This window comes from Acipenser ruthenus, chromosome 24, assembly GCF_902713425.1.
Source record: "Acipenser ruthenus chromosome 24, fAciRut3.2 maternal haplotype, whole genome shotgun sequence".
In the NCBI taxonomy this organism is placed as follows: Eukaryota; Metazoa; Chordata; class Actinopteri; order Acipenseriformes; family Acipenseridae; genus Acipenser; species Acipenser ruthenus.
The window spans coordinates 23598633-23613644 of NC_081212.1; the positions used below are offsets into that span (position 1 = coordinate 23598633).

The following is a 15012-nucleotide window of genomic DNA, read 5'->3' on the forward strand; positions in this document are numbered from 1 at the left end:
TCAATAACAAACTTATTTCATTTTCAATACATGCAGCCCCTCTCTAACACACACAGTCATCTTGTCATTTTGCACATAAACAGGTTCCTGCCACGGTTGTTATGATTACCATTGCTAAGGAAATAGAAAACACCTTTCTAGCCTACAGCACCCTTCTGTGATCATAACGTCACAAGCAGCAGGGAGCCCCGGAATCAAAATGTGTAGGCGGGAAGCAAAGATAGATTTCTGATCACTGATCACAGAAAATCCTGAGGAAAACAGTGATTTTTGAGTTTTGTCATACACGAAAAAAACAAAACAGCATAGAGAGTACACTAAAAGTACCTGCTGTGGTGGAGTTCTCTTTTAAAATTTATACAGTTGACTGGGAGAGAAACAAGCAGGCTGCATCCTGCCAGCACAGTAAAACGACAATATGAATAAACTGCATTCAAAACATAGCGCCGGTAACCGCCACTAATTTATACCAGTAGGTTATTTAAGTTTTTTTCAACAGCTAAAATGAGAATCTGAATTAATTAAAAGCTCAGGCACCATGCAACAGCGGTATTTTTCCAAAATGAGTAGGTAGTAGATATTCGATATTTAAAAAAAAAAAAAAAAAATGTAATTGTTCATTTAAATGCTGTGTTTTCGGCTGTGAAGATGTTTGATACGATGTGCTTGAATAAAACTTTTGAGTTGTATCGGATACTTGTCTTTCATTTTAATATTGATGTTGTTTAAAATGTACCGTCATAATGACTGCCAGCGGCGGTTTTAGGTATGAGTATAACTGCTGCGGTTCTAGTGTTAAAGTGGCATATGTAGAAAAATATTGTCTGGCATTAGGTTCGAGTACTTGAAATTTAACACCAGTACTCGAGCACTAAATTACTAGAAATTCCCACCCCTAGTTCGTATGTATGTATGTATTTTATCTTTATGGACAACATATCTCAAGGGAGTTGGTGTTTTGTAGCTATTTTTAAGTTTCCCTTTAAATCCAATTCTGAATAAAACACTGTTTACAGTACACATTTGTTAAGCTAATGCAAACTAATAAAAACTATAAACATTTGGAAGTTTACCTAAACTAAAATTAGGTAGTCCAAGGTCATTGCTAATCAGGGTCTGTGAAACTAGAGGTTTATGTTTAAAGTCTTAAAGACTTTCACTAAGGCTTAAAACGTTTTTCTTTTTTTTCTTTCTGGTGACTTCTTATACTTTAACATACATATACATAAAACTTTAACTTAAAGTTGTATGTATATGTTCAGTACAGTATTATGTCTTGTTATACCATTAGGACTCCAACAGACACCTTTTTATTATGTTTTGTGAAACAGTATCTGTTATTTAAAAAAAGTCAAGTTGACATTTAATGGACAAAGGCACATGTTTGTAGCCTACTTTAAATTACTTTACAATTTCAGCTTAAGATGACACTGGCTGCAACTCTATTGTCGTTTTTTATACACAAATAAGCTTACTTGATTTGAAAAGTGTCATGAACAATACAAGCAACTTCTTACACTTTGATTAAATGAGTAGTATACAACAAAATATGAATGCTGACTCGAGCTTGCCATGTCAAAGACTCGACTTGACTCGAGCTTGCCATGTCAAAGACTCGACTTGACTCGAGCTTGCCATGTCAAAGACTCGACTTGACTCGAGCTTGCCATGTCAAAGACTCGACTTGACTCGAGCTTGCCATGTCAAAGACTCGACTTGACTCGAGCTTGCCATGTCAAAGACTCGACTTGACTCGAGCTTGCCATGTCAAAGACTCGACTCCCCAATGACTCAACTCGAGTCCCAATTTTGGTGACTCGTTACAACTCTGCTTTATTAAAACATTTTTTATACACATGTAATGACAGCATAGAATATGTTATTTATTCTGATGCTAATGCAGTGCTGTTAAAATCCCTCTTGACTCTTCTGGTTAACAGTACATAGATCTATAAATAGTTGTCATGCTTGACTTGAACTGCAGTTCAGGCTAGGTGAATATCGCCTCTCCAAGCTAAACACTGTCATTGCAGATCAAACACAGTCCTCTCAGAAGCAGCATGCAGATCCCAGGCATGGTAGCTTTCACTGAAGGTTGGTGCACATTGAAAGGTACATAAAGTATTAACAAAATGGCTCATCTCATCATACTTCATCAACAGGCCTACAGTTACAGTAGTATACAGTCAATTCCAGCTTCTCTGAAACTGCAGATCTGCATGTCAAGCTACTGTAAAAGCACACGGACAGAGAAAGCTGCAATATACTGTAGTGGGCCAAAGCAGATCAATGCTGCTGTCAATTATAAACTCAGCTAACAGCCGTAGGCAGTTGGGTTCTAGAGATTTGTCCAGAGTAAAGCGAATTAAAATGATGTTACAATTGCAGGCCTGACCATGTTAATCCTACCTCATCATTAATTGTAAGAGGTAAAGTAAGTGAAGAAAAGGGGGAGGGGGCAATGAATGTAGCACCAATACCAGCAAAGTTAAATTAAACAACACTAATGTAAAGAAAGAAAGAACAATATTTTACATACATCCGAGGTAGACCTACAGTACTGCGTAACACTAGGAATAAACCATACCAATTGTCTTAAACAATCTTGCTAAATTCATATTTTGTTCTATTGTTTAAATCACAGCAGTACTGTGTATCTTTGCCCCCCACAAACTACTGGAACTCTGCAAAGCGTCTGCAGCAACAACAGTGATTACTCGTCTGAAATGGTTTACCTAGGGGAGACATAACATTCAATTTACCTTAAACTATACCAATTTACGTTAAGCCAAAGTGCCAAGAACATAAATTACATCTGACCTAAGCTGCAGTAAGGATTTAGCTTTGGGCTAATCTGAAAGCAGAGCTACAGTACAGCCACATGCCCTACCCCTGTTGCAGAGTTTTTGTTTTTTTTACACCTACAGTGTAAATTTTTTTTTTTTTTTTAAAGAATATAATTCCTTCTGCTATTTTATCCAATGATCAAGGATTGCCCTTGGATTGGCGTCTGTAGAGTGAATCTTATTGTATATCTCTTGATAAATACATAAAAACAGAAGACGTTCTTGTAAGCAATTACAGCACATCCCTCGTAAATATGGAAAAGTACAGCTGGGCAAAAGTGAAGGTTCATTGTGGCACTGGGGTGGGGCCTTAATGTATTTTTGGATATTAATCCCCACGTGTGTTGGTTTGTTATAAACGGGTTACAGTATAAAGCTCACGCACTACTGTATTATGGTCTATTGTCACAGGATGCTATATCCATTATTTCATTTGGAAATCTACTTTGTCGTTAACAAGCATGTCAGTGACATACATCCCCTGCAACGACTATCAATTCTAAATGGAGCCATGAGTAACACGACGAAGTAGACCACCATGACCTACAGTATAGTGCTTCCAGCCCAATACACAAAGAAAAATTTAAGTTTGGCATACAGACTGACTTAATGCCTCCACATACAGTACCTCTAGTTTTGATACTCTCAAGTAAGCACTACTCTTGATAAAAACATAAGTGTGACATATGGACAGACACACAGAGATGGTCACTACTAGCCTAGGCTTAGTGACAACTAATGTAAAAATCCATGGCACACCGGTTCTGAGCTACCAAAAATCCAGCAACTACTGTACGAGCAGACAATGGTTTCCAGTAAATTGAGATTACAGTATTGACCAGCAAACCAGGTACAGTTCCAATGATTTTTTTTTCACCATGTTAAACAGCAATTTTATGCGTCCAATGTTGCAATCTGTAGCATTGACCCACTGTAGTTCTATCAAACCCATTGTACTGTTTGTGCTGTACAGAGAGAGTGCTGCAGTGCTTTTATTTAGGTTACTCATAACTTCTATCAGCAGGACATCAGCATAGAAATTGTAAAGAGTTTAAACAAACAGGATGTAAAATAGTGCTTACAGTGAGGGCAGCCAGCAGGCATGGCATACATTTTTTTTTTTTTTTTTTTAATCATTTGTCATAACTAAAAATAATATTCAGTGGTTATAGTTCTGGTTACCTGCTGGGAAACTACAAGGTTAAAAACATACTGTAAATGGATCTTTGAACGTCTTCCTATCACTGCATCTCTTATTTTAACACTTGGATGCAGCTGTAAAGGGAGGAAGGAAGGAAACTAAAAAAAAAAAACTCAATTCCTGTTTGGAAAAAGCAGTGCGTAGGAATGGCTGCATTACAGTAAACTGACATCCTATCTATATACTGCAAGAGGCTTTCATTTTCTCCAGGTTCATTTAAGCTACTTGGGACTTATGTAAATACGGTCTGATACAATTGTACCATCACATATACTAAAGTCTGATGTACGCTAGCGTGTACATGTACTGTATGCCCTTGTTACAGTGCGAGTCATAATACTTGTATTACTATTGAACTGACGCACTATTTTCTGGTTGCCAATTGAGTAAGCTATAATCATGTACAGTACCCATAGTGATTGCCATGCTGTACACAGGCAACAATCACAGCATCTAGCCTACACTACACCTGCGCTATGCCTGTTTTATGGTTTCCCTTGAGACCAAACCAAGGTCAGACACTGTAGCATCATTTTAATAATAGCACCATGCATCACGCAGAGTGAATGTTTTGGAAAAAAAAGGTAAATTGGTGACAAATGTGATTATGTCTACCCAGTCAAAGCAGGCTATGAAAATATGAAGAGAGCACTTTCAGCCACGCTGCTTCTGTAAGCCGTGACCTTGGCTTGGAACATTAGCAGCAGCCTCACATTTCCAAAAACAAGCAATTTGCCACATTTTAGGCCTGATTTTCGATCACTTCTGCCCCTGAAATGGCCCGGGGGCCAGTACAGTAGTGTGAATGGGGTCTAAGCATCCCCAGCAACACCTTCCTATAAAGGGCTCTGCATCAGAAATCATCATTCTGTAGATTACTGTAAAGAACTTCTGTACAGTATGGAGCAAATCCTTAAAGAACACACACACCAACCCAGGAGGATTAAACAGAACCAATAATATACGTTTATTAACTGCCTTATCCCTTGACTATTACCGAACTGCAGAAAAGCGCAACCAACTGTGTATGAAGGGATTTTACTAGCATGTGATTACATTACATAGACTCAGGTCTCACAGAGGTTACAGCAGGGTGACTACAGAATCCTTCTCAACCAGCACAATGGTCATGTGCAAATGTAACTCTTTAATGCAATAGAAATGGTACCATGTTGTGGGTTCTGCAGTACATGAAGCATCACAAAATGTATGTCCACTTGAAAAACAAGTATTGCAAGACTTGCAAGAACAATACAGGACAGCAGCTTTTTAAATATTTCCAGTTAAATATATAAATCAACCCGGAAAAAAAACCGCCAAGATCATAAATCAATGTATCACATGCTCAGTATTTTGCAATACATTATCTCATTCTCTGAACAAAACAAACATTTATAAAAGTAGTTCTGAGTGGGTTCTAAAAGCTGCTTGCCAACAAAATACTGAAAGCGACTTCAGCAGGCTGTCAGTTTCAACTCCTGGTCTTCATGAAAGGACCTTTGTTTTAGTCTCTGAGCTGTATAAGCTTGTCTAGGTGTTGCTGTGAAACACAATAGAAAAGAAAAAAAGAAGCATCATTCCAATGAAAGTATTAAATGTTTATAAAAGTTTGCCGATGGGGGGGGGGGGAGGGAATGGAAGGCAGGAGTGTCCGAGACCCACGAGTCCAGCTGTAAAGTAAAACTACAATAAAGTACTCAGGGGAAAATGATATCCTTCACACTTTTTACTGTGTGATGAGCACAAAGGTGCCAGTACTTCATAAAACAGCACCTCAGCAGTGTAGTTATCCCAGGCTTAATTTATATTTGAGAAGCTGCCTTTGAAAATGCAGTTAGCTGCAACTGGGACAGTTCTTTGTAGAACCGACACTGAAGAATAGTCTGTGTGTTTCACCATATCGAGGGAAACAGATCGATGACTGATACAGAGAGGCAGGAAGTATTGGGGAGGAATTCTAATTAAGGAAGCTGTCACATTCCACAGGAAGCTCCAGTGCAAGATGCAATCAGTTTACTGATGAAGTTAAGTAAGGTCATCTAAGCAGTGAATACTTGTTTGTTTGATCAAGGCATCTTCTTGCTTTGGGGGTACTCACACAGGCAGCTGTTTGTTTAAATACACAAGGAGTGGAGGATTTTATGTTTGTAAATACATTTTCCATCTTCTTCTCTTTTGTGTGAAACAGGTCTGCCAAGCATGTTTAATTGTTTTCCTAATGAAATACATTTACTGTGTCAGAAAAAGTTAATCTTTGACCACTTTGAAATTGAATCTGAAAAAGATATGAAGTGTAATAACCTTTACACCCTCAACCAAGTGGTGAAATCTTCTGGAAGAATTCCATGTTTTCTGTTCAGTCTAGCTGTCAGATATTTGACATACAAAGACATATCAATGAAGCCCCGATGATCTGGACACTGCTCAGCATTCAAGGAAGGGATGTGCCTGACACTACATTCTTCACCAGCAGGAAAGAAAGAAACTAACCTTTGTTTGTAGTCAGAGCTGGACAGTGTTTGCTTGAAGCAGCTTGCTTTTAACACTTCTTGAGAAACTGGCAGCAATACTGCAACAGTTAACAAACGTTCAATGTTAATAAACTATGAACAGTGACAGAATACAGATTTGCTCTAACGGATGATGATTTTATTTGGAAATATAATTACTACTGTATGCAGAAAATCAGAGCATATTGAGGTCTATGTTTTACTGTACATATTTTTTACAGAAACAATAAAGAAACTCACCTGCACTATGTGTGATTTTTATAAACTTGATATACAAATTTTAATTAATTATCTGCGTGGCATAATTTCCCACTTCATTGCCACAGTCACAAACATGTGCTTGTTTAAAAATACGAACCAGGAGGAAGAATACACTGTTGATATGAAAAACTAGCTCTATGTACTGTACATGAAGGGTCAACTAAATGAGATGCATCTTTATCGTTTCATCTTTATATACTGCAGTGTGTTTATGTCATCACAATGAGTCACACTTCCTTTTAGCAGCAGAGGTCACCTGGCAGTTATTGTGAGAAAGAAACCTTTTATACCTGTAACTAGGGGATTCTTTTAGACAGACATCATTAAAAGCACAATCGGATTTTAAAAAGTGACTTAACTCCTCTACTAGTAACTAATGAACCAGTGAATTATATAAAGGACTGCAATAAAAACACACACACAACTATCGTTCTCATAAACTTCAGCAACATTAGAAACTGATTTCCTGTAAATCCTGTTACTGGACCTGTAGGTCCACTGTTGATTCTTTCAGGCACTGTGTGAAATTGACTACTACAGTAAATTAGAGAAAACATTTTTGTTCAGCTCTTTTTCACTGCTGATTCTGCTTTTTCTTCTTTTAAAAATCTGATATCCGCAAACTCTTTAAACACCTCTCCCTCCCCCGCACCCCCTCCTGCTCCAACCCCTACACCCACTGCATCCCCTACTAACTCACCCTCCTTCTCCACCTTCTCGCCCCTCTCAGACTCTGACCTCTCCTCCCTGCTCCAGGGTCACAAACCCACCACGTGTGCCCTGGACCCCCTCCCCACTCACCTCTTTCAAGCTGCTGCTCCTGCTCTACTCCCCTTCATCTCCTCCCTTCTCAACACCTCTCTCCTTTCTGGTCTCTTTCCCTCTGCCTTCAAAAAAGCCTCTATCACTCCCCTCCTCAAAAAACCTACCCTCGACCCCACCTCCCTCCAGAGCTACCATCCTGTCTCCCTCCTACCCTTCCTCTCCAAAATCCTCGAGCGGACTGTACACCGCCAGCTCTCTGCTTTCCTGTCCAACCACTCTCTGCTCGACCCTCTCCAATCTGGCTTCCGCTCTGCTCACTCCACTGAAACCGCCCTCCTGTCTGTCACCAACTCACTAAAGTCTGCCCGAGCTGCCTCTCTCTCCTCTGTCTTAATTCTCCTCGACCTCTCTGCTGCCTTTGACACTGTTGATCACTCTATTCTACTATCATCTCTTGCTGACCTGGGGATCTCTGGCACTGCTCTGGCCTGGTTCTCCTCCTACCTCTCCAACCGCACTTACCAGGTAACCTGGCGTGGAGCAACCTCCACACCTCGCCCTCTCTTAACAGGAGTCCCCCAAGGGTCAGTCTTGGGTCCTCTCCTGTTCTCTCTCTACACCCGCTCCCTGGGCCCCCTCATCGCATACTATGGTTTCTCATACCATTTCTATGCTGATTATGCTCAGATTTTCCTCTCCTTCCCCACCTCTGACTCCACCATCCCCTCCCGTATCTCTACCTGTCTGTCTGCTATTTCCACCTGGATGCACTTGCATCACCTCAAACTCAACCTCTCTAAATCTGACCTCCTTTTCTTTCCCTCCTCCTTCTCCCCCTCCTCTGATCTCTCTATCTCTGTTCCTCTGGAATCTACCACACTCTCTCCCTCTTCCTCCGCTAAGAACCTCTGAGTTACCCTGGACCCCTGCCTCTCTTATTCCCAGCACATCTCCACTCTGGCACGCACTTCCCGATTCCTGAGCAACATCCGAAGAATCCGACCCTTCCTCACCAGCCACCCGTCCGCTCCAGCTCATCCAGAACTCCGCTGCCCGCCTGGTGTTCTCTCTGCCTCGCTTCTCCCATGCAACTCCACTACTCCGCTCACTTCACTGGCTCCCGATCACCGTTCGCATCCAGTTCAAGACTCTTGTACTAGCCTACAGATGCCTTGACCAGACTGCACCCAGATACCTCCAGACCCCTGGGACACTTATCATCCTTCCTTAAATGCGCTTTACTTGCTCTTATCTGCCCCCTATTTTACTGCATTTAATCCTGTACTTCAGAGTACTGTAATCTGCCAAGTGTTTAATCTGTAGTATTTTGTATTTAATCATATCCTGATGTAACTATCACTGACACTGTTATCTGCTGTATTATTGAATTGTATTTTGTCACACTTGTACTTGCTTGAACCAAAGTGATTGTATTTATCCTGCTCTTAATTGTATTATTACTTGTACTGTGATACTTGAAATGTATTTGCTTACGATTGTAAGTCGCCCTGGATAAGGGCGTCTGCTAAGAAATAAATAATAATAATAATAATAATAATAATAATAATAATAATAATAATAATAATAAAAGAAACCCAAAACATGAAATACTGTATAGAATCAAATTTAAAACACATTACCAAAATACTGTTCATCCCATACACAAAACATGGAGAAGCTATGAAACCGACTTCCAAAGATCTTGAGGTGTAGCCAGGAATAGGCACAATATACAGAAGTAGAAAATACACAAGTGTTTAAAAGATGATTGGCAGGACATTTTAAAATCAATTCCAAACGTATAAAAAGATACAGCAGGAAGTAAATCGTACAGTCCTGTGATGGGGAGCCCAGATACTGTAGATGTGCTGATGGGTTACAATACAGACCACGGAAACTGAAAAAATAAATAAATAAAACTGTACAGTACTTTTAAATGGCACAGCAAGGAAAGAGTTACAATAGATATGTTGTGGAGATCTAAAGGCCTGGCCAGCAGAAAGACTTAAACACCAAAAGCTCACAGCATTAGAGGTGTAACCACAGCAAGTTTCAAAAAAGGAAACCTGTGGGACCATCCCAAAGGAAAGATCAAGAAAACAGCTGCATCCTCTCCAGTATGCAGGGCCTTGAATGAGTGCAAACAGTCAGGGCTGTTAGTAACAGGAGCACTAATGCAACGAGTCACACTGCTGCTAAAGCATGGTTTGTTCAAAAGGCACATTTGAATTTCTAGGAGTGCAGTCTACAGGAACTGTTCTAGTCCAGTAAAGAGCAATTCCTCAAGGTCCTAGCATTTGGATTAAAGAAAGCTTAATCTCTACATTTTCTCAGAATGTCCTTGACACTATAACAATGAAATACTGAAAACAGACAACATAATACTGGTACACATTTGGTTATTTACTCAAGATTACTATTTTTTAACAATACTAAACACTAAAGTGTCCCTATTGTGCCTAATTTCTTATAATTCTGAACTACTGCCAACTCCAAAATGCTCTCTCAGACTACATTAGCCATACATTTTATTTGGGTTCTTGCACACAGCTTACTAGCAACACAGAAGGGACACCCAGTGCAGGGATAGACCACCACTGTCGTGATCTTTCCACTCTAATCATACACACCAAGAACCGAACATCCCTGCAAAGATTAACAACTTGCACCACGCTTAAGGGGGGAAAAAATAAATTCAAAATAGCTCTAAGCCTAGTTCTTAATGACCCTTCAAATGTAAAAGTAATCACAAAACCAGCAGCACTTCAGGAATGGAGTGTTCTTCAACATAGACCAAACGGCACTCATGACGTACATGTAGCAAGGAAATGGATCTAAAGGATATTGGAACCAGACTGCTACTCCACATACAGTAACATACAGTACATATGGAAGTCAATCTAAGTGGTAGTGTATTTTATATTACAGTTGGGTGAAAATCATCTTATCCAGCACTCTATACTTATACAGTTTTTACTAAAATATATAGTTAAATAACAATACATAAACAGCAATGCTAATCTTAATACAATGTGATTTCTGTCTGGTACAACCAGCTGAAAAACTTTGTATCAGATATCTGTATCACATCAAGGTCTGCTACCATTTATTAAAAGTATCTGCAGGATTCATAAACAGCTTTTCTTTATTAATACAGTTTTGCATGTAGTTACTCTTGTATCAGATTTATCAGGTTAAAGCCAGTCACCAGTAATAAAATGAAATACTGTACATTTATAATGAGGGAGGAGAGAGTGCAATGAAGGGTAACAGGTCTGTGGAGATGCACGAAGAGTCGGATATATTGCTTATTAAAATTATGTAAATATCTTATTTCTATTTGTTTTTTTAGTTTAGTTTATTTTTTTCCTTTCACTCTGAACCAAATAAGATTACCCTGATCTACAGATTCACTGATTTGGAAGCACAGTACAATAGAAATTTTGGTTTTATTAAAGCGCCTTTCATGACAAAGCGTGTCTATAATTCTTTTTTGAGTATAGTATGTCCTTAAAAAGCCCAAGAAGAGGGCTCCTGAATGGCGCATCCAGTAAAGGCACTCCGCGTGGTGTGTAGGATGCATCCTATAGCCTTGAGATTGCAGGTTCGAATCCAGGCTATGTCATCGCCGTCCGTGACCGGGGGTTCCTAGGGGGCAGTGCACTATTGGCCGAGCGCTGCCCGGGTTAGGGAGGGCTTAGGTCGGCAGGGCAATCCACTGTTCACTGCGCACCAGCGACCCCTGTGGCTGATAGGTTGCCTGCGGGTCTGCAGTGCAGCCATTCAGATCTGTGTTGTCCTATGGGTCTGGTGGCTTCGTTGTGGATCCGCAGTGCAAAAAAATGACGGATTGGTAGGAACATATTTTTTTAAACATAAGTATCCAGTACAATGTTGACAATTTTATAAATTATTACAGTACAACATCTGAGTGTACATTAAGGTTAGCTGTACAAAAACGAACATTGCACAGACTACCATCTAGATTTGAGATGCATATTTTTGAAAACCCCAAAAAGGAGAATGCTAAAAATGCTAAACTATTCACACCCACAATTAAACACTGCCTAACCACTCGGCACTAACTTAAGAAAATTCAATGTTTCAGTATGTTGTACTGACATAAGAATGTGATACTGTTTATGGGCATACCTTTATCTTGATCACGTAGAGTTATCTTCCCCAGATGATAGTCATCAGTGTTGAAAGGGTTAAAGTTAACGTTTTCCTTACTATTGCCAGACCATTGATCACTGGCCCAGAATAACTTCATGTGCCCCGTTATAGAAATCCTGTTAGAAAAATCAGCTTCATTCAACCAGTATAGTATTGAAGGTGACACTGTGGCACCAGCCAAAAGCATTACAGTGCATATAGTAACAATCATGCCTTTCAACATTTTCCAGGCATATTCTAATTTTACAAAAAGAGATTGCTTAAAGACAACCCACTGATAACAAGGCTTTTGAATCAGGCCATACACTGTTTGACTGGCAATCAGCCTCAATGTGCAGCCAGTCAGCACTCCAATAGTTATCTGAACAGAAACGCTGTGGCAGGAATGCACTGATAACAAGTCATGCTCCCAAGGCCCCACATTATTTTAACATTATTTTAACCCTGCCTTCCCCCCACCCCATGCAGTTTATCTGCAGTACAAGTCACTGGAAAGTAACACTGCTTATGCCAGTACTACATTCCCACTTGCACAGTCTGTAACAAGAGAGGGCTGAGCTGAGGAACAAGACTGCTAGTTTGTAAACAAATGAGAGCTGATCAATATACACTTTAATGATGTCTTTGCTAACAGATAGTTTGAGCATGCAACCCCTGCATGCCTCTGCAAGAATGTTCCCACATCAAAATTCTCTGGCTGGGGAAAAAAAAAAATGCCTGAAACAATCTAGACGTATAAACAAAGAAAGCATTCAGTGCTCTGTTCCCCAGTGTAGTAGATGGCAGATAGAGCCTGGTAACAACCTGCAGCCTGTCCAGATCCCAGCTCTAACATTCCCAAGCCCATGAGCACCAACAGTGCTGCCGATGAGCACCAACAGAGCCCAAGCTTTGAACCACTCCTCACATGCCATGCTAACATCTAAAAGAACCTAAGCATGTAAAAGGGATTACAGTGTTTTACTACAGCAAAAAAAAAAAAAAAAGTGACTGTGAATGGGGTCCTAATCTGTAAGACTTTAGGACACAACACAGAAGCTTACGGTACATGGTTTTCTTTATATATAAAAAAAAAAAAAGCAAATGACCGCTACAGTAATCTTCAAGCTTACATTAAATACAACAGACAAATATGTAAAACCAGTTTTATCATACAAGGTGTGGTCACTTCATCAGTAAATAAACTATGCATGTCATGAGGTTGAAATGTATTTGCTTACGATTGTAAGTCGCCCTGGATAAGGGCGTCTGCTAAGAAATAAATAATAATAATGAGGTCATGTTTTGCCACTGTACCAAGAAGGAAAACAAGAGATATTTACATTTGAAAAAACATTGAATGCAGGAGAGCCAAGCAACATATATATATATAAAAACTTGTATTCTTGTCAAAACTGAGGTTGGTCTGTACACAAGTTATTATACTGTATATGATTGGTCTACATTATGGCTGCTAAGCTATCCAACACTATAAGCAGAGAGAGTATTATTTGAAACAGGTTATGACAGGTCAAGCCCTGGAAGGGTGGAAACCTGAGAAGCACGGCAAAACATTTACCTTTGAAAAGTACAAAGATTGTTAGCATGACAAACAATAACACAGCACTTAAGTACTGTACACATGTGAACTTTGAACTGAGAACTGTAAACACATTTGGTTCTTAAGTCTACTCCCAAGAAGTTAATCCATTTCTTCTTTAGCTCTTGCAACTAGATCCTACCGGTAAGAAAGAACCATAAGAAGACATTTCAGCAGCAGAACGAAAGGAAACAAATGAAAGAAATGAACTGGCAAGTTGTTAGATCACCTTAAGAGTCAACTTTCTATTCCAGACCGACAACTCCGGAACAAACCATAGGCTATACAGTACTACTGTGGAGCTCCAGTTTATCAATGGCATGGCAACCGAGGTAAACCACAGGTTACTTTTGTTTCTTAATGAAATACTGTATCCGTCAATAAAACTCAAGATATTGTGTACACACAATCTATCAAAGCCTGGTAACTTACAGCTATGGTCAAACATTTTGCATCACCTCATTTTAGGATTCAGACATCATCATAATAATAATAATAAAATAAATAAAATATAACAGACAACATGAACATAATTTTGATCTTTTATTTAACATCATTTAATCGAAGAAACCAAAAAATTATATTGCAAGAGTCTACCGGAAGCTATAATAGTAGTAGTGTTTCATGTTAAGAGTTCGAAAAGTCACATTTTTCAATTTGTCAGTTTTCCATTAAGTATATGGGAAAACTACAAAGAGGTATGTCATTTAATATGTCAATATAACATTAATCAGCATGTTTCTTTCGACTTTATGAAGTAAAATGTGTTAATTCTATAGGGTGATGCAAAACTTTTGGCCACAGCTGTATGTTGAGTTTTTCTCTTATAAATGTCTGAAAAACACAAATCACTATATTTGTGCATACTGTGAGTGCTTAAGATATCATCATTAACGGCAAAACAGATCATTCAATTCAATAGGAGTTCCAGATACATTTATTCAAAATTCACTTACAGTACCAGGTTTTGAAAAGCCTGCCCACAGTCATTGTGATAAGAGTCACAGATACTGTTAAAAGAAAACGCAAGTAGTGTGATAAAATGCCTGGTCGCTCAGAAAGCAATTACACTAAAGGAAAATAAGCCATGATAGTTTAGCAAACAGTCCAATCCAGTGGCCTTTTCCATCCAGATGACGAAAGTGGTTCAGTCTTTCTCTTTACCTTAGCGGTTCACTGCACCTGTATCGCTTCCATTTGCAGATCCTCAAGGGAATGAAAGTGGCTTGTTTGTTCTTCAGCATTCACGCAAACTGATACTACTCCTCGCATGGGGGGTATCCTACTTTCATGGACTTGTTTTGATCAATTTTCAATTGGAGAAAAAGACTTAAACATCTTTTTGCACGGAAACGAGTTGATTTCCTACATTTCTGAATATAAACAGGCTAGAATGGCTAGGTTTCTTTAGGGTGCAGTGAACAGTAAAATCTAAAAATCAAGTCTTTCCCTACACTACAGTACTTAGTATAGGTAAACAAACACCTTTCTGCCTCAACAGAGATGAATCTATGGAATGTTAATAGGATCCAGCATCCTTTTTGAAGATTGGGTTACACCATTGTAACCACTCATTAACATACAGCTGTGTGTGAACTTCTGTAAATATCTCAATGGGAAACAAACTTGCCAGAATTTTGTTTGCAATCAACATATATTTAGATACTGTATATT

At 39.2% G+C, this 15012-nt stretch overlaps 1 protein-coding gene across 18 annotated transcripts in view; it reads right to left on the bottom strand.

Moving 5' to 3' along the window:
• LOC117429450 (tight junction protein ZO-1) overlaps window positions 1-15012 on the bottom strand; it is a 97009-nt gene that overhangs the window by 28196 nt on the left and 53801 nt on the right. The window contains exon 1 of one of the 18 annotated variants that reach the window (XM_058998816.1): window positions 7620-7638. The exons of the other annotated variants lie outside the window; for them this stretch is intronic. The gene's annotated coding sequence lies outside the window, so the exon portion shown is untranslated. Of the gene's footprint in view, window positions 1-7619; window positions 7639-15012 lie in introns of those variants that run through there. 18 annotated transcript variants of the gene reach the window in all.